Source organism: Peromyscus leucopus, chromosome 17 (genome assembly GCF_004664715.2).
Source record: "Peromyscus leucopus breed LL Stock chromosome 17, UCI_PerLeu_2.1, whole genome shotgun sequence".
NCBI classification, from domain to species: domain Eukaryota; kingdom Metazoa; phylum Chordata; class Mammalia; order Rodentia; family Cricetidae; genus Peromyscus; species Peromyscus leucopus.
The window spans coordinates 41,900,550-41,922,247 of record NC_051077.1 but is presented as its reverse complement, the minus strand read 5'-3'; the positions used below and the strand labels follow the sequence as shown (position 1 = coordinate 41,922,247).

Below are 21,698 nucleotides of genomic sequence, written 5' to 3'. Positions count from 1 at the left end.
TTTACTTCTGGGTTTCATTGTTGCCCTAAGGCTCTCATGTCAGTTTTTCTTCTGCATGCAGTAAGGTTGTCTGTCTTATGGGAACACTGGGGATCAACAATGGGCAGAAATGAAATGTAGCCAGAAGATTTCCTGTATCCCAGTCTGACCCTGCAGTCCCGTGACCTCTTACAAAATAATCACCAGAAGTTTGTATTAATTATAATTGCTTGGCCATTAGCTCAGGCTTACCACTGACTAGCTCTTACACTTAAACTCAGCCCATTTTGGTTAATCTATATGTTGCCGCATGTTCTGTGACTTTACCTATTTGCTATTACATGCTGCTCCCTGGATGGCAGGCTGACATCTCCTGACTCAGTCTTCCTCTTGCCAAAATTCTCCTTGTCTGCTTATCCCACCTATACTTCCTGCCTAGCTACTGGCCAATCAGCATTTTATTAAACAAGTGTACAAAACATTATCCCACAGCAACAAAATGTCTTGGAATTGTGTAGACAAGACAAATAATGAATGGCCTCCCGTTGGCTGCAGAAAAGGTCATTGAAAATTATCACATCTATATTATCTTGTATTTCCAAGCCCTGAAAATAACTCTATGGGTGCTCTTGGGATTTATCAGTGAGACATGACCTGGTAAACAGGAGCCAGATTCACACACTAGGGTAAATTATATCTAAATGGCAATGCAAAGCAACTCGGTCATGCCACAAGTTTTAGGCATTTTAACTGGCTGTAACAATTGCATAAACTATAGCATCTGGAAATCTGAAGTTGGTGATACTTGAACTAACAGTTCAATAGAACTGACTAGGTTTGAATTTATGTAGCATTCTAGCCAGGTGATACAGCTAACAGAAAGAAATTACAGGAAAAGTCCTTGTAAAAAAGATTGAAAAAAATATGCAGTTTTGCAATTAAAAATTCAGCAAAACGCATCAGTAGAAATCCATGGAAGGGGATGGCACATACCAGGCAGTCCTCATTCTCTCACTCAGCCAAAGTGACTTTGCTCTTTCACAGTGAGGGAGTCACAGAAATAGGGTAACTGCTGTTTGGAAAGATATTTGAACAGCAGTGAGGTACTGCATCTGGGTCAAGTCAGAAGCATAGCTATGACTACCCAGTATGAGGTCATCCTGGTCAGCCTTCTACAAACCCATCCCTTCAGGATAATTGCGGCGAGAGTGTTACATTGTCCTGACATTGTAGAGGGCTGTTCTATGTCAGGTAGAGCTGATCTAATTATAGCTCCTTTCACTCTTTTCTCACATTCTTTTCTTTTTTTTATCAAGCATAACCCACCTCTCTATTCCACAAAAGCAACTTGTTCCAACGATAATTTCTGTTTTAAGAGAATCGATCTCTTGGAGATATCCTCTTCCCCCTCCTCCATTGACCATGAGCCAAGGAAAAAAATCACAAAACTGTTCTCCTCACCACCTGCTTCACCTGTAAATCCTCTCATCCCTTATTTCTGTCAGCTTCAGTCCACCTGTATTAATATGACCATCTGTTCCTTATGCTTCAGAACACAAAAGGTTTTTTGGAGACATTTACTGAACCTTGTCAACTGAATCTGTAACAAAATAATAATAATAAAGTCATCAAAAATGTTGAATGGAGGTTTAGTACTAAGCATATTGCTGAATCTCAGAATAATTTTGGTAGATATTAGCCAAAGTTTATGGAACATTGAGTCTTTAAGTCTCCTTAACATAATGAATATCAATTAGCTTACACCATGAAGAGCTAGATAAGATGCAGTTCTTCTCAATCTTCCTGTACCAGTTCCTAACACCAAAAGTAATGTAATATTTTAATGTGGAGTAATGACAGATCTAGCGGATAACGACACAGGTGGGTTAAAATTCTAGCTTTTCCATTTGTGAACTATATACATAGCAAATCAATTGTTTCTTTGCTATTCTACTTTGCAGAAATTCAATAATGACTAACTAATTAATAAATAAATACTATGTAAAGTAAACAGTTATCTAGGTGTGAGCTAATAATAACTAATTATATTTAAAATTTATTTTTTATTTGTGTGTGTGTGCGCGCGCGCGTGTGTGTGTGTGTGTGTGTGTGTGTGTGTGTGTGTGTGTGTGTATGAGTGCAGTACCCAAGCATGTCAGAAGAGGGCATCAGAGAACATGGGGCTGTAGCACAGATATTTGCGAGTTACTGGACATTGGTGGTGGTCACTAAATTAAGGTTTTCTGGAAGAGCAGCTTGCACTCTTAATTGCTGGGTCAACATTCCAGACTCCAAAACTGTAAATATTAAATCATGTTAATTAATTTTACATGAATGGTTATACCTCCAGTTTGTGCAAACAAATTTTGTATACAAAATTTAGCACTTTCCCATTATTTCTGCTTCATACCACCTATTTTGTGGTTTATCTCTATATGGATCAACGGGCATTCAAACAACCTGACAATGTAGCCCATTTTCAATACAAATTAGCTGTGATAATTTTTTAAAAGTGACTAATGTTGAGGCTGTTTAATGGATCTCTGGGGGAATATATAAATATATCCTAAATGAAAACATTTTCAATCATTCAGACACACATGACTAGATTCTCAAAATTAAATAAACATCTGTATGTACCATATCCAGGCCACATGTGCCATTGTGTCTCCTCTAAGACTGAAATTTCACACTTACCCCTTACTTTTCTCCATAGTTATTACCACCTGTGTATTTGCCCTTAAGCACATTCTGCTGTGTTTGCTTGTGTTTGAATTTATTTAAAGTTTAATCATACACAATGACTTTTGCTCCCCACTTACTATTATTATTAAGTTAATCTATGTCAGTGTGTAAAACCAGTTTATTCATTACTGTTAATTTTCTAGAATATTCTCTTTGTGGTCATTTGGATGTTTTCAAAGTTTTAGTTATTATGTGTACTCCTTCTATAAACACTTTTGTATGGTCTTGAGCTAGAGACAATATTTTCTGAAGAATATATCAAATAATATACTTGTATGTTTGAAGAAGCCATATCATTAGCCATAGAAAATTGTTCTCCAAAATTTGTAGGCAGTTTCCCTTCAGTGAATAATGGATTGAATTCCCATTGCTGCATGTCCCAGTAAGCACTTCATCCTGTGGTAGTAGTTCCCCAATTAATTGTAATGGAATTTATACATAATCACTACAATTTGCATATTATCCATTTTAATGAGATTAGTCTCTTGTGATTATAAGCTCTTTTTCTTCTAATCAGGGAAAATTCTTGGTAATTTCTAAGTTGATTTTTATTTTTCCATTCCATTCCTTATTAATCTATACAGTGCTGATGTTCCTTAGGAATCTATACAGAGCCATCATTTTGTTTTGGATAATGTACTTTGGTGGCTAATGTAGTGAAATGTATTATCTCATATTTCGCAAACTTTTCAGAACATCTTTGCATGTGTAGGTTATGATATAGTTCTTTATTATAACTTGGTTAAATTCTTTCAATCTCTCCCTTCCTCCCTCCCCTTTTCCACCTTTCTCCCTTCCATCTTTCCTTCCCCTTTTCCTGCTTTCGCTTTTCTGTTCTATTTTTTATTCTCACTGTGAGGTCCTGGCCTGAAACCTCTGCATCTCTTCTAGTGCTTTGCTTGGAGGTTTAAACTCCACACCTGTAGACTGACAATTTCCTAAGGATAGGTCATGCCAATGTTGATGCACTGTAACACTTTTTAAAAGCTTGAGAATTTTATCCTGTGCATTTAAGACCTAAATCCACGTGTTCATTTTCATATAGAAGAACATAAGAATCTAGCAATTATTTATATTTTAGCTGACTGGCAATTATTTATGTTTTTGCTGAATGTGTGTTCAAATTTCGATAGTGTTTAGTGGAAGTTTGTTTCGTCCATTTATCTGTGTTGACTAGTACAAATTAAATTTCTATATTTTTGTGCTGTCTTTTGGAGTTCTTAATCCCATTCAATAAATAAAAATCCCTGTCATATTAATTTAGTAGTTCATATATAGAATCTTTATAGTAATTACTAACTTGTTATTAAGCAATTCAGTGATTTTCTTATATTTTACAATTATGTGTCACTATTCTTTCATTGTATTACTTCTGATGGACATGAAGAGAATGTATGTACAGTCTTAAAAATTGGATCATAAAATTGGCTAATAAATTAGAACATAATTAATAGTTGCCAAATTGTCCACCTTAGGTTAAGTCATGCATATTAGCTGAGATTCAGAAAACCTTGTAAGTTAATTCTCAAGTTTTTAAGTATAAACCTTACAAAACTGATATTATATAGATTTTTACATATTTTGAAAACATTATGAACATTATACCTGGCATATAGACATGTGTAGATGTAACTAACCATCTTATTAAATAAGAAACACAGGACCAATGTAAAGAAGAAAGCCAAGAAGTCAGAGCTCAAAGCTAAAACCTTACCCTTCTTCCTGCGGTGCTCCTAACTCGCCGAAAGTGACCTACATCCTGTATGTTTGTCTTTATATAGTCTTTCTGTTCTGCCTTCTCATTAGTTGTAAACCCAAACACATGACTGACTCATCACTGCCTATCTGGAGAGACTTCCAGTTCTTCTTTGGTATTGAGATTAAAGGCGTGTGCCACCACCACCTCACTCTTGCTATGGCTCTAATAGCTCTGACCCCCGGGCAACTTTATTTATTAATATACAATTAAAATCACATTGCAGTACAAATAAAATACCACCATAGACATGTTAATGATTTAATATAAATTGGAATTCAGGAAATTCTAAATATTAAAATTGTCTACCCATATCATTAAGTTTTCACTGTGGGCATTCATAATATTTGAGAATTATGACAATGCTGTTTTAATGTTTTCTATCTTTTCTTGACCTTATTAGTTTAGTTCTTTCTGTCTTTTCCCAAAACATGCTTGGAACACCAGTGTAATGTTGAACAGCTGGTAACCATCACTATCTTTGACTTGGTACAATGTCTACAATAGCAAATTAAGTGCTCTTTTAAATATTTTATGTATTTCTGCCATTTTCATCGACCTAATTTCTTCATTGTATGTGCATGTTGCCATAATTAATAACATGATGTAATAATTTTTAGCAAACACACTTCTCATACTTCTGGTTAGCTAAGACTATGGGTTTTATTTTTACTTATGTAAATTGGTGTGTGTGTGTGTGTGAGAGAGAGAGAGAGACAGAGACAGAGACAGAGACAGAGACAGAGAGAGAGCACGCTCACAGGTGCTTAAGTGTGTGTGGGGGGCACATGTGCCATGGTGTGTAACATGAATCTTAAATGGTCTTATTAAGAAAAAACTCAGTGCCAGCTATTTGGGTGAATTGTGAAAGATCAGAGGAGCAGAACAAGCCACAGCTAACATCAATGGTGTGCATGTGAAGAAGAGAGGATAACTTTCAGGGGGCAGTTACCTCCTTCCTGAGTGAGTTTTCAGGGTTGAATGGGGGTCATCAGGCTTGCGAGGCAGTGACTGTTATGAGGTGAACTGCCTCAATAATCTGTGAATTTAATTTTATAAAGCTAAAGACCTGTTGACTTCCTGAAGGTGTTAGTTTGTTTTTATTGAAAGAGTAATTGGTGTTTCTCCTTTAATGTGCTATGTGGATAATTTTTCAAATAAAATCCAGAGGAATATTCTTGAGATAATCAGATAATTTCATTTATCCATTTAAACTGTTGAGAGGGCTGACTATCAGATTTAAAACTGAAGCCAAGTCCATGCCCTGAGCTGTAACGCCCAACATGATCTATAATTGGCCCATCTATGACCTCAAATGTTGAGTGGTATGTACTCTGTTACCCTCACTTTCTCCTCCAATATGCTGGAAATTTCCCAAGGGTTTTCACTGCCTTTTCCTCCCCCTGAATCCCTTTTATCCATATTACATAAACTGATTCATAAAGATAGCTGGTTCATTTCTTTTCACCATAGAAGTCTTTGCATCACCATGATATCATATGTAGAAACAATCATTCATGCTCCATAACTTTCCAAATTAAATTTTCTTGCAGAATTTATACTTTAATCAATATCTATCTATCTATCTATCTATCTATCTATCTATCTATCTATCTATCTATCTACATTATATGTTTATGTATGTAGTTGGTTAATTCAAGCTTATGATTCTATGAAATATAACCATTTGCCCCAAAGTTCTAAATTACAATATACCCTTGAAATATTTGAATTGTCTTCTTCCTGGCAGTAAAACGATATTGGGCAAGTCTGATACAATCTGCTTGTTACTTTTCTCTTCTGGAGAGCACATCTCATGCCCCCTTAAGTAACCTTTAGCTTATGATCTAAGCTACTAAATGATCACGTTTATTCCTGCTGATTCCCACAATAAAATACTGAAAGGATATGCATTCAAAGAAAATTTAAGAGTTAAAATTTCACTATGCTTTAAATCATTAGTGTTATACTTTCCTAAATTCTCTAGACAACATCTCACTTCAGTGCTGATGAGAGACCAGTTTTTCTCCTAAATATCATTACTCTACAGAATTGAACAAGATTGCTAACACAAAAGAATGGGAAGCTCAAGTCCATCCACTTTGGAAAGACTATAACTACATTGTATTCTGAAAGTTAAAACAGAGAGAGAGAGAGAGAGAGAGAGAGAGAGAGAGAGAGAGAGAGAGAGAGAGAGATGGGAAAAGAAGGAGAGAAAGAGGAGAGAGAGAAGAAAGAGAAAAAAGAGAAAGAAGAGGAAGGAAAATATATAATTTTGGTATAATTAGCATGACTTTTGGTCCATCTTTTATCCATGCATCATGCAGCTTAAAACATCATCTGGCATTCTTTTCTTGCATAAAGCAATGTTTGTTGGCAATAGTTTACTGAGATTTACCACTGGATGGTATATTCTCAAGAAAAGCCATAATGATATTTGTTGAGAGATGGTCAATTTTAGGTAAGTACCAAAATTATAGTCATTATTAGTCATTGAATTAAAATTGAATATTAATGAAATACTGACTTTAATAGTCATTGTAGAATCCGGAAAGTATAAAATGAAATGAAAAGGTTCTATTGAGGTGTCTCATCTATATAACTAAAAATAGAATTAAACTTAGCTGAAACTAAATTAAGTAAAAATCATCTAGGGAAAATTTCCTTCAATCTTACAATCTGAAAATAGAAATGTTGAAAAATCTCAAGAGATTTATTAATCTGAAACCTATTTATATTAAAATATAGACAAAGTTATATTTTAAAAATAATTCAATTGGGGTTGGAGATTTAGCTCAATGTTAGAATACTTGCCTAGTAATCACAAAGCCCTTGGTTTGGTTCCTATAACTGAAAAATCAATTCAATTTAGCTATTGTAAAATTTTAATATCTCTCAGTTTAAAAATATCTACTTTCCACAGGCAAGAATGTATGAAATTTATTAGTCTTGTTTTTCTCATTAGTAAAATGTGGTTTGATGATCATATCATAGTTATTTTAAATGTTAATTAAATTGCCCAATTAAAGGGCTTGTGCTGCTCCTTAAATGGTATTTATATATTCATATAACCTAATTTTTACTTCTATATGATTATAACTTGAATTGCCTGTCATAATTTTTTCTTATGCATTTACATATAGCCAGTATAGATAAACTCTTACAAACATTTTCACTGTAGGTGGTGTATTAATTTGTACTTAAGATAGACTTCTCTCTTACTCTAACATTTATATTATAGAGTATTTCATAAAGTTCTGCCTCATGTCAGTCTTCCCCTACTATTGTATTTATGACTTATCAAACATATCTTTAATATGGTACATTCATGATTATTATAAAATTGTTTCTGTCTATAAATGCACATATTTTGCAAAGATCATATAGTTAGATCATAATCCTTGATCATGAAAGAAGAAAACACGTTTTTCTGTGGAGAGATAGACTCTAATAAAAATGTTTAATGATAAAACTGATGAACATCTAGTAGAGCAAAGGATTTGAATCAACACAGATCTAAGAAACCTAAGTGTAATCGGATATTTGGCCTGAAATTGATTTTGCAAAAATTTTCTGCCCTAATTATTTTTCTTACTTTGAATTGTTGCCTGAATTGCTAACTAAAAATAAAACTTATGACTCTATTTCCTACCAATAACCCCAATGAAAACTCATATATCCATTGTATCTAAAATGTTTGTGTTAGCACCAGTGACAGAGGCAGTTTGATGAAGTTTGGTATTGTTGTTTTGCTCTGCCTTTTAAAGACAAGAGAGAAGCCATCCTTACACACAGTTGCATATTTATGTAGCATGTAAAAACTTTAGGAAGAAGAGTAAGATAAGTGAAAGTTGAGCATGATTCTTTGATGACCTGTTGATGATATCAACATCACGACATTAAGAAAACATTGCATTACCCAGGGACTTCCATAATTGAAGAGACCCATTCATTTGAACCCAGACTGTCATTAATGAAATGTATTATATTTTAGTCACAATTTCATAGAAATTCAAGTGATTACTTAGCCCTTCTATTAAAATTCATATCCAGAAGCTGGCACAATTTTGTCAGTAATGAGTTACGAGCCTTGTTGGACCCATTTATTAATGAATGCAAAAGAGGAAATATGCTTTTATCCATTAGAAAAGCCACAACGCCAGCTATGGACGCTGACATCAGAACCATACATTACAATTTGACTTCATATTTTTAGCATGAATCTCTAAAGGTTCTTATTAATAAAAACAAACCAGAGCTAGTTATTGGAGTGAATGCTGAAAGATCAGAGAGACAGAACAAGCCACACCCACCTCACCTTGCCAATTCCTCAGCTGATCCTGTTTCCTCAGACTGGAAGCCTCTGTGTCCTCATCCAAATGGGTCTCAGCTGAACTGCTGCTCAAAAACCTAAAAGCTTAACCGGCTCTAGTTCCTGGTCCTCACGCTTTATATATGTTTCTGCTTCCTGCCATCACTTCCTGGGATTAAAGGCATGTGTAACCATGCCTGACTGTTTCCAGTCTTTGGACTCACAGAGATCCAGATGGATCTCTGCTTCAAGAATGCTAGGATTAAAGGTGTGTGTGCAACCAATTTTTGGCCTCTATGTCTGTCTAGCAGGTGTTCTGTTCTCTGACACCAGATAAGTTTATTAGGGTGTACAATATTTTGGGGAACACAATATCACCATACATATCCTTTGCTTGAATAGCACCAGATCTTAAGCAACATTCATGCCAGATAAAAAGCAACTGTTACTCTGACGTTTTGTAACCACAGACATGTGACGTGAATGCTCCTTAGGAATGCTAGAAGCCCAGAACATGGATATTACTACTTGAATGAAAGATTTCTCTGCCTATAATTTGTGTAATAAATTTGCATTATTTATAAGGCATACTTCATACAATATTGGGGAAAACAAGACTGAAGAGCTAACTTAATTTAGTGAGGTGCTTGATGTGCTGGTATGAAATGACTAGGACAGCACAATGGAATTAGCATCAAGTATTTAATAATGATGTGAATCTCTATGGTGACCAACTGAGCCTTAGGGATCCAACTTTATTATTGGATGAAAATGACTAGATTAATTTATCAGGCAATGGCCCGCATAACAATCCAATAGAATTTACTAGTACATGTTAGTTTGGCTGTAGATATTATGATCCTGACTCATTTGGGAAAACAATACTTTTTGTTATTAAATAATTACATTCATTTAAAAAAACCACTTGAAATTATGGCAAGAGGTTTGTGACTAGAAAATTAGTAGAGTCATATTTATTTTGTAGTCCTCATATTTATAATGACAAATAATTTTATTGGTGTAACAAAATATTTATCATTTCACATATGCATTACATTATTATTATTATTATTTTTTGGTTCTTCGAGACAGGGTTTCTCTGCGTAGCTTTGCGCCTTTCCTGGAGCTCACTTGGTAGCCCAGGCTGTCCTCAAACTCACAGTGATCCTCCTGGCTCTGCCTCCCGAGTGCTGGGATTAAAGGCATGCACCACTACCGCCCGGCTGCATTACATTATTTTTATCTAAAACAAAAGCATTAATTTACTATCCAAACTTCGGATATTATCATTATACTTTAGAATGCATATCTAGCAATTTTTTACTACGTATTCTTTATTGTCTATACTAAATTTTAATTTCTTCCTATCTATAATGTATAGCGTTTTAACATACAGATAGAAATTTCTTTTTGTTTGTTTGTTTTTTATTTTTTTGTTTTTCAAGACATCATTTCTCTGTGTAGCTTTGCATCTTTCCTGGAACTCACGCTGTAGATCAGGCTGGCCTCAAACTCATAGAGATCTGCCTGGCTCTGCCTCCCAAGTGCTGGGATTAAAGGCGTGCACCACTGCCGCCCAGGGGATAGTGATTTCTTATACCTGAATTTGTATCACACGGACACAAAACCCAAGAAGATAAAAATGATTAACAGTATTTTTACATAAAGAAACAAATTCAGGACTATTAATGGAGATTTTATACATATACGTAAATATATATTGTTACTTATATATTATATGAATATATAACATATACTCTATATTAATTCAATACAGAGCCTGTATTGTACACATAGTCTAGTTAATGACAGCAGCATAATCCAATGTGGCTCATTCTTATCATCTCTTAGTTGTCTTTCTTCACCTCCACTCTTCCCACTTACAATGCATGTGAGCTGAATTGTACTGTGTACCAACCGTTGCAGGTAACATAAAAGCATTCTCTTTCCTTTTTTATAGAATTAAAAACTGCATACAATATATTTTGACCACATATCCTCTCTACCTTCCTACCCATGTATTATGTTCTTTCTAGATATTTAAAATTGTACAAATATTCAAAAACAAGAAATACACACAAAGAAATCCCCCTCCCCCACAAAAAAAAAAAAACACAAACACAGAAACCACAAACCAAAAGACCACTAAGACAAAAATGCTCCAACAAATCAGGATGAGACAAAAAGTCTGTGAGTAATACCCTTGACTTCAGTTTGTATCGGCCACCTACTCCAGGGCAAGAGGTCTACTCTGAAATGTGCTTAATATACCCCGTAATACACCATTGGATAAAATTAATTTTCCCTTTGCCAGCAGGTATTAACTGTAGACAGTTGCTTGCTTAGTAGTGAGAGTCCATGTCCATTTCCTCTTCTCAGTGCTGGAACCCAGGCTAGCTTGAACTTGTGCATGCTGCCACAGTCTCTATGTGTTTCATATGTGTCTGGAATCTCTGAACCTTCAGACAGGAATGTGGTGAAGATAACCCATCCAGGAATTCCAAAGTAACATGAGGAATCATCGACAGTGAGGACAACAAACTTCTCTGATTTCTGCATCTGCTACATTTAATAACTTCCATTCTTCTCTTTCAAAAACCTTGCCATACTTCTTAGGCACTGTGGGGGTTTTGTGAAACCTCACCAAACACTGTGTCAGTCTTCTTTACAATGACCACAGCACTAACAATGAATGTGTGATAGCTACCCAACCTCACTGGAAGTTGCTACAGGTTCTGAGTTTCTTCCTCTGTTCCACTAATGCATTGTATCAGAAAGTACTACATGTAGGTCTCATAGGACGCTGGAGGGATGGGGAGAATACCTTCCTCTTCCACTTCTTGTTGTCATCCATTCTTTAAGCCTGCCATTCCCTTACAGAAAACCTTGAAAAATAGTGCATTTAGTCAGTTTTCACAAAATTATTCAGCTATTTATTTGTCAATCAAATGAAGTCAGTATCAATTAAAGGCCATCTTCATGCTCTTCATCTTGTCTACTAACATGCATTCAACTTCTACTGCAAGCTCCTTCTCTTCCTGACACTACGATTTTCCATCACAACAGACTGAAAAGTTTCCAAAGCAATCAAACCAAACAACCCCTCTTACATGGTTACACTCAAGGCCTTTGGTCACAGTAACACAAAGTCAATCAATAGAAAAGTTAATCCTATAGGGTTTAAAATGAAAGTATGTAATATGGTTGAGTTTCTAATACTAAATGCAGAAATAGGACAGAATGCTTTACTGGAGCATTCACATAAGCTAGAAACAACAGAAAGACACCATTTCCAAAGATAAATACATGTTAACCAAAGGATCTTTGTACTAAAATGTGGTAGAGGTTTCTATAATGAGAAATCAACACTCTGCTAAAAAAGGCCCCCACTGATTACACAAGATCTTAGCTATACAAATAACACAGTCTTGATGAGGCATCTTTGTGCAGAAAAAAAAAATGACAAAATTAAGTGACAAAATTAGCAGAATTTTAAAAAGAAAGAATGTGAATTCATCTTTTCTTTTTTTTCTCTTTTCTCTATCAGCTTTTAGAAGGTTACATACACAGTTCCACTTTGTGCATGCATATAGAATCCAGAAATGGTTGCTTTTAATCATACATTCAGTAACCATTTCTTTATTATTATAATTATTCTTGTATTTTTTCTTTTATTGAAAATAGATTATTTTCCCATACAATATATCCTGATTAAAGTTCCCCTCTCTCTAATTCTCTTAGTTTCTGCCCACTTCCTCTGCCTTCAGATTCACTCATTTTCTGTCTCTCACTGGAAAAGAACACTTCAAAGAAATAACAAGCAAACATGACAAAATAGAATATAATAAGTGTCTTAGTTAAGGTTTCTATTCCTATGAAGAGACAACATGACCACAGCAACTCTTATAAAGTAAAAACATTTAATTGTGGTGGCTTACATTTTCAGAGGCTTAGTCCATTTATCATCATTGTGCAACATGGTAGTAGGTGCCAGCAGACATGATGCTGGAGAAGTAGCTGAGAGTCCTACATCTTCACTCACAGGCAACAGGAAGTGATCTGACTCAGTGGCTATGGTTTGTGCATACATGAGACCTCAAAGCCTGCCTCCACAAAGACATGCTTCCTTCCATAAGAGCACACCTCTTCCAAAAAGACCACATTTCCTAGTAGTGCTACTCAATTTGGGAGCAATTTTCTTACAAACTACCACAATAAGATAAAATGGGAAAAAAAAAAAAAAAAAAAAGGCTGGGCACGGCAAACCAACAGAAGGAAAAATTCCCAAGAGCAGGCGAAAAGAATTAGATACTCACTGGCTCACATGCTCAAAAGTCCCATAAAAAATACTAAGATGAAAGCTGTAATATATATTCATAGTATCTCAGATTTCAGATGTTTTGTGTCAAGAGACTTTTAGATTTAACATTTTCTTCTCTCATATCTTCAGTGCCTGAGTTTCTCTCTTCATCTCTTATGTTCTGTAGTGAAGTTTGCCTCTGTAGTGTAGCTAAAGTTTTCCTGCCTTGCCCACAGTCAGGACAAATCTCTGTCACCCGCCAGTCCCATAGCCACTCAGACCCAACCAAGTAAACACAGAGACTTATATTGCTTACAAACTGTATGGCCGTGGCAGGCTTCTTGCTAATGGTTCTTATAGCTTAAATTAATCCATTTCCATAAATCTATACCTGCCACGTGGCTGGTGGCTTACCGGCGTCTTCACATGCTTCTGGTCATGGCAGCAGCTGGCACTTCCGCTTCCCAGAATTCTCCTCTCTCCTTGTCCCACCTACTTCCTGCCTGGCCACTGGCCAATCAGTGTTTTATTTATTGACCAATCAGAACAATTTGACATACAGACCATCCCACAGCACTGTAGTTCCTGTTTAAATTCCTAAGCTTTTCATTTCCAGAATTCCCTCAGTTTGGATGTCCTTTATTGATTCTGATTGCATTTGTAGGTCTTGAACAGTTTTAATCATGTCCTTCAACTGCTTGTTTTGGTTTTCCTGGATTTCTTTCAGGGATTTATTAATTTCCTTTTTAAGGACCTCTATCAACTTCAGGTGGTTTTAAAGTCTTTTTCTTGTGCTTCAACAATGTTGGAATATTCAAGTCCTTCTGTGGTAGGATAAGTAAACTCCAGTGGAGACACATGGCCCTGGCTGTTACTTTTAAGCTGGCATCTAGCCAGCTGGTATTGGGATCATTATAAATCTAGATGCCGAATTCCAGATTTGTCTTTGTTGGTTCGGTGTTTTGTTCCTTGGTTTCTATTTCTTTTCTGAGGTTTCAGAGAGTGCCATGCCTGTGACTTCCCTGATATGAAAGTTCCTTTGGACCTGATAGTTGTGGCCACTGGGAGTTTCAGGTAAACCGTCTTTCTGGGTATTGGAAGCTGACACTTAGAGATGGAGATAGGCTGAGGATCTGAAGGGGTTCTCAGGAGGGAAGGAAACAGAACATTCAACCAGGATCTGCTTATTTCATCTCCTTGGAATGGGGGAGAGTGAAGAGAGGTCACCCCAGAAGGTCTGCTATCATGCTGGGGATGAGACTAGGATGGATAGAGAGGGACAGAAGAAGAGGAAAAGATCTACGGACAGCCTACTTGTGTTCTCGGCAGGTGTAGTCTGTGGTTTAGCTGGGAGTGCCTGCTGGAGTTGGGGGCTGGGATAAAGCAACCAGTTGGTGGGGAGGTCTGTGAGATTAACAAGAGAATTGGGCAGAGGGGGAAGACATGCAGCAGCAGGTGTTCTGATGCAGAGGTCGGATGAGACTGAGATGGGTTTTGAATGAAAGGTGGGAATGGTGAAGGTCTTCACTCACCTTACCTGTTGCCCTGGTCTGTTCAGCTGGTGTGTTCACTGGAAATGTCTGATGGTGTTGGAGGCTGGGATACTGGGATGAGTTCTGGGAAAGAAGGTTGGGAGCCAGATCTTTATAATCCACTGGGGATGTGGTCAGAGAGGAAAGGGAGACTGCAGCCAGTTTTCTGCTACAGAGTTGAGAAGACTGGAGTGTTGGATTTGGCATGGTTCTGCCATAGGCCTGTTTGATGCTCTGGCATGAGCAGCCTTTGGATTAGTAGTTGGTGATGATGGGCTTTGGGGCTGAGAAAAGCAACCCATTGGGGTAGGGAGGCTAGAAGAGGAATAACTCCACAGTAAATAGGAACAGGTATCAAGGAAGACTGCCATAGGTATTCTGCTGCAAAGCTGGGGATGAGACTGGGGATTAGATTTGGATGAACAGAGAGAGAAGAGTCAGTAGCCATTTCTTAAAGTATACAATAACATTTGAGGAAAACACTATTTATGCCTTCTTAAAGAGAATAAAACTAACAAAGAAACCACAGTAGAAAGACTCCTGCCATAAGGGGTTTAAAACCAATTTGTCCTATAGTTTCATCCTTAAAAGAACTCAAGTATTTCATTAAGCAAGGATTGTCATTTTCGACAGGAAATGAGGTAAATAGCACCAAATCCAGAGAAATTTTCTTTAATTATAATTAATTAGGATATTTCTTTATACCCAACTTTCCTTTTGGAAAAAGTTCCTTCCTTCAGATGTGATTTGAATTGGTCTTTTATTGTATTTCTTTATTTCGGGAGACAGCCTGATGGCATGGAATTTTCTGCTTCCACCTTGATTAGCAGGAGGATGGACTCAGGTTCTCTGGCTTGACGGTAGGTAGTTTCCTGTACTAGCTGAGCCATTGCAAGGGCATAAGGTATGATTTTTAGAGTACTCGGACTTACATGACTCTGTCCATATTCTTGATTATATGGAAGTTATTCAGTCATTTTTTTTTAAAACAAACCATTATGAAAATGGGTGACAAAGATTCAAACACAAGATAAATTAATTTGGTATTGCAATGTGTCTCCAAACAGCTGTGCTAAAGGCTCTTGTGGCCTTAATCATTTCATGTTTTAAGCCATTGTTTAATGTCAAAAGAGACTGTAAGATTCCTTTTCCCCTAGAGAGTTGGTATTTCAAACAAAAAATCCTGCAAATATGCAATTACTCTATCTCTGACAAAGAGCTTAGAATGCTGCTTAATTTAGTCCTCATTGGCTTTGACAGTCCTCCCAGGCTTCCCGTCATTAGAGTTAGCACAATGTGGTTTATAAGTGCCTGAAAATAGTTTCTTTCCACTAATTTTTTAAATTATTTGACTCCCAAGTAAACAGAAAAATAATTAGCTAAGCCTGTTCAGTAAGTCGAAAGAGTTCAATATAATAGTGATTTCTGAAAAATATTAAGAGTATAAACTAAATATTTTTAAATACACACCATTCTACTATGAGACAAAGGCTATAGACCTCCAAAGTCATCAGTCATGGGCTTTTACTCCACTAACATTATTTATTTAAGAATATCGCTTTCCTCTCTCTCTCTCTCTCTCTCTCTCTCTCTCTCTCTCTCTCTCTCTCTGTATGTGTGTGGTGTACATAGACACATGTATGTTCACATACATGCAGATGCTTGAGATTGACATTTCATAGCTTCCTCAATAGCTACCATTATTTTTAGAGACATAATCTTATTCTAACCCTGGCAATGACAATTAAGCTAGACAAGCTGGTTGGCAAGTCTCAGGCATCCTCTTGTCTCTGATTCCTCCTGTTGGTGCTGTGATTATACGCACACATGGCCACACCCATGTTTTCACTAAGGTTATCAACTTGGGTCATGATGATTTCATGGCAAGTACTTTTAGGACTGAGAAATCACCCCAGCTCCTATGCTGGATGGTTCTAATAATTAGGGTCTCTTCTTTTCTCCCTGTTCACTTTTCTATTTTTGTTTATTTAATTGTCTTATTTCTAGTCTCATTATGCATACACATACATAACTATTTTGATATATATACATATATATGCACATACAAAAACTGCTTAGAAACTATTTAAGCCAACTCTTGACAGTGACCATATATCTGATAATTGTATGTCATAAAAAATTTTACTTTAACTCTTTTTTAAATGATAAATATATTTTATGTGTATTTTTGAATTGAAATTAAATGAAGCAGGAACTTAATTTATTGAGGTACAGTGAAGGGATAATCAGCTATATTCATAGTTAACTAATATTCTAGCATCTGCTATTTGTAGGAATTGTGTCCATCCTAGTAAATTTATTACATACTCCTCTGGTTTTGTGAATGTATATATGTATGAAGATTATTTTATGAACACTGAATTTATAATAGGCTTATTAATTATCCCAGTGCTGTTATTTGACAATATGTCATGGCCATTTTACTAAATGTTCCCCAGCTGTCTAAAATGTCACCCATTTCCCATCCTTGCCCTGAACTGACTAAGGGCTCATCCTGCTCTCTACTTTATTTCTTCTGCAAAGCCTGTCCATCCACAGCCTATCATTTATTCCTGTAACCACATCATGCTCTCGTCTCTGTGATGGCAGTGCTACCTTCCAGTTCGAGTTTCCACCAGTTTTCATCTGGACACTGACAATAGCCCCTTCACTCATCTCTTTCACCTTTTGACTCTGCAAACATTTACCCACGGAGTGACCATAAGATTTTTATTTTTTTGTTAGGTGGTGGTGGTGGTGGTGGTGGTGGTGGTGTGTGTGTGTGTGTGTGTGTAGACAGCAGATGGGGATGTCAGAGGACAACATGGAAGGAAAGAGCTCAGGTAGCTAGATTGTCAAGAAGCACACTTTATGCACTAAGAACTCTTGCCAGTCCCAGAGAGACAGTTTAAAACCATAGTTAAAGCGTGATTTGACCCCAACATGTACCTAAACCACTGAAATGAATGGATCACAGTCACAAATTTGTGTAAGACCCAAACATTTTTATCCGACTTGAGTCCCTATGACATGTGAGTCTCTCACTTTTCTACCCTAATGTACTTCTCTGGCCATGGATCACTACACTCTACACAGCTGGTGCCTTCCTTTCACTAACCCTTGTCCCAGTTCAGAGGATTTCCCAGTCCTTCTTTCCAATCCACTTCTGTCTTGTCATTTGAATTAAAGATATTAGTTCACTATCACATTTTTTCTATAGAACATGTAATGCCTCTGATACTTTTCAAGTAATAATGAATTGATAAAACAATTTAACACCCTTCCCTTCTGAAATTTACTCTCTGATAGCTATGGCCTATTTATTGCAATCACCTCTATGGTCCTGAGCAGGGGCTAATTCTTTATAGTGAAGTGTAGAAAATAGCTTTTTCCACACTATTCTGCCATGCTACAAAGTTAAAGAGCTCTGCCATTTGACACTGATTAGTTTGCTTTTGGCTGGTTAATAGGGAATGATGTCAGCATCATACAGCAACCATATCTACTTGTGCACATCTTTGCCTAGATTAATAATTTAAAGGATTAGAGAAAGCCTTCTCAAAATTAAAGAGAAGGTCTAGCAATACAGGAAGTTTAAAACTAAAAGATAAAATCTTAAAGCAAAATTCTCCTTTATTTATAAAGCAGCTTGTTCAGTGGCAACAAGGGCGTTCTTGCTTTGCACCAATTAATATCTAAGAGAACTTCAAGTAATTAGCTTCAGGTCAATGCAACCCCCCCCCAGACTTAAAAATGACTGACTGAAAAGTCTACACCACTGGTTTTCAACCTTCCTACTGCTATATCCCTTTAATATAGTTCCTCATATAGATCCCCCAACCATAACATTATTTTTTGCTATTTCATAACTATAATCTTGCTACTATTATGAGTCATATTGCAAATTTTTAGAGACAGAGGTTTGCCAAATACATCATGACCCACAGGTTGAGAATCTCTGCTGTACACTACTACTCATCTCTTTAGTTTGCATGAAGCATAACTTTATACAGTGAAATGGCTTTAAGCATGCACATCTTAAACAGGGAAGCATGAACTGAAAGGTTTCACTGAAAATGTACTGATTCTACATACAAACAGGTGGTAGCAACTGGATTTTTATTGAGAGTATTATTCTTCTATCTAGTGGTCTCAGTATAAAAATCTACAAATTTGGCATGTTCTTTCACACCTCCACTGTTCCCTATTTACTAGGTTGGTTTGTAGAAAGCAGAAATGTTTAGTAATGTACATTTGATATATCAGCACAAACATTTGAACTTAATATTATTCATTTGTAAAAGATTGACTGATTCAGGATCAGTATAGGAATTAAAAAAGAAAAGAAAACAGGAAATTAGGCCCATTATATATTTAATTCAGCCTGAAGCATATACCCCAGGTTATAGTTATATTTCTAGAATATTGATAACTACACAAAATTATGTGTGCACAGTATCTACTTGTGATCATTCAGTTATATATATATATATATATATATATATATATATATATTGATTTCCTAATAAGATCTTGCTTAGTATGAACTATAATCATTTGGTGTATATTCCATCTGTTCTCCTATTTAGCCAACATATATTTAATGCTTACATACACAGACTGAAGCTCTGTTTAACATTCTCAGTATTTAGTTATAAATAAGAGAGTTTTAAGTATTAAAGTGACTCTAAAATCATGGTATCCCTAAATAAAAAATGCATTATTTGCCTTAGGAAAATACTGGATAAAAACATCTTAAACATAGCACTGGCTTTTTGTATAGTTGTTTTGTACATGTTATTCGCAAACCTCGATTAACATGGTATGTACTGGTGTGTTTGCATGTGTGTGGGCACATATATGGGAACTGTGGGTATATAGTATGGGGGTATATGGGAATATATGGACACACATTCATATGGAAGTCCAAGGTTTAGGTTGGGAATCATCCAACACTCCTCACCTTATTCATTGAGGCACAGTCTCTCAATGAAACCTCCAGGTCAGTAACATGCTACTTTTCTAGCCATCTTTACCCAAGACTATGATTGCAATCAGACCGCTATGCTTACCTAGTCTTTACCTGGGTTCTAGGGATCCAAACTAAGATGCTCCTTGGTTTTCACGCTGAGTACTTAGGCATTGAGCCTTCTCTGCAGTGCAAACTTTTTCTCCCCTCTGTTGTTCCTTCTGAGGGATCTGCTTTAAGTCCTATGATTTTTTTTTCACTGTTGTTGGTAAATTCTGGTTTTTGTAGGACTTTCTGTTTATCTTATTAAAAGATCACACCAACACATCCAAGCTGTCAAATAGTCCTATTTTTTTCTGAATAAGCTTATGTTCATGAATCTGAGAACCACAGGGAATTGTTCTTTCATTTGTTTCTTTTTGAAAAATAATTCATAAAATACATTTTGATATCATTTTTCCTTCTCCCAACTCCTCCTGGATCTGTCTCAAGCACCCCCCCCAACTCTATGCCCTTTCTTTCTCTCTCTAGAAAACAGGCAAATATTAATACAAAATCAAACCAGAAAAAATAAACAAAAGAAACACGTTACACACAAATGAATGAATGATAAAAATAAAAACACAAAATTGGGAACTATAATATACAAGTGAAAGACCAGTAGAACAACAACAAAAATGTCCACATAGAGGAATTGGAGACAAGAAGTCATTGAGTTCATTTTGTGTTGGCCATCTACTGCTGAGCATGGGGCCTACCCTTAAGTGTGGTTGATACAGGCAGTGAGACTCCAGGGAAGAAAACTAATTTTTCTTTTGAAGTTGGATGTCAATTGGTTAGGGATGGGAGCTCATGATCACTGGAACCCCCATCTGGCTGTTTTGGGTTTTGTTGGTGGTGGTGTTAAGAAAATCCGTGATTATTGTCAGTACTGCTGTCTCTTCTTCAATGACTGCAAGTCACCTGTGTTGCTTTACAAATAGTTGTATAAGCTGTTTAAAATGTTCTTTCCTCTCTCTCTCTCTCTCTCTCTCTCTCTCTCTCTCTCTCTCTCTCTCTCTGTGTGTGTGTGTGTGTGTGTGTGTGTGTGTGTGTGTAAACAGTCTATTGATTTGTAAATGGACATATTATTTTATTGGGTACACAATTTTATAACCCTTACCTATCTAATATCTTTTAAAAAAATCTAAAAATGTTGTTGTAAAGTACAAATTAAGTTGACTTGTTTTGTATCATTTGATTTGGGTTTTGTTTTGTTTTGGGACAGGGTCTCACTATGTAACTCTGGCTGTCCTAGATTTCACTCTGTAGACCAGGCTGGCCATGAACTGAGAGATTGACCTGCCTCTCCATCCTCACTGCTGGATTAAAAGTATGCACCACTATTCTCAGCTTCAAATTTTCAGGGTTTTTGTTGTTGCTGTTAATTTTTTTCCCTTAACAATAAAACATAACAAAATGAAATATAATAAGATTAAACAAAACTACCACACCAAAGTTGGACAAGGAATCATCAGAATGTAGCTTGAGTTTTCCTGCCTTGCCCACAGTCAGGACAAATCTCTGTCACCCGCCAGTCCCACAGCCGCTCAAACCCAACCAAGTAAACACAGAGACTTATATTGCTTATAAACTGTATGGCCGTGGCAGGCTTCTTGTTAACTATTCTTATATCTTAAAGTAACGCATTTCTACAAATAACTATTCTTATATCTTAAAGTAATCCATTTCTACAAATCTATACTTGCACGTGCTGGTGCTTATCAGTGTCTTCACATGCTGCTGTCATGGCGGCTGCAGCCTCTCTGTCATGCGCGCTCAGCAAGTCCTTCTGCCTTCCTGTCCTTTTATTTCTCCTCTCTGTTAGTCCGCTATCCTTCCTGCCTACCACAGCTGATCAGTATTATTAACAATCAGAACAACTACATACAGACCATCCCCAGCACAGCAAGTGCAGACATCTCAAACACCTGCACTCAGGCTTGGTCCTAATCATCCTCTATATGGACCTGTAAACAAAGAACCAAGAACCCACAGACATACATTAACATACACACAAAAAAAAGAGCTAAAAGAGGGCACTAGAGTCAGAAACACATGCATTC

General features: G+C 36.4%; 1 protein-coding gene across 1 annotated transcript in view; it reads left to right on the top strand.

Annotated features, from left to right (window-relative positions):
- Window positions 1-21,698, top strand: part of Galntl6 (polypeptide N-acetylgalactosaminyltransferase like 6) — a 1,066,425-nt gene that overhangs the window by 339,231 nt on the left and 705,496 nt on the right.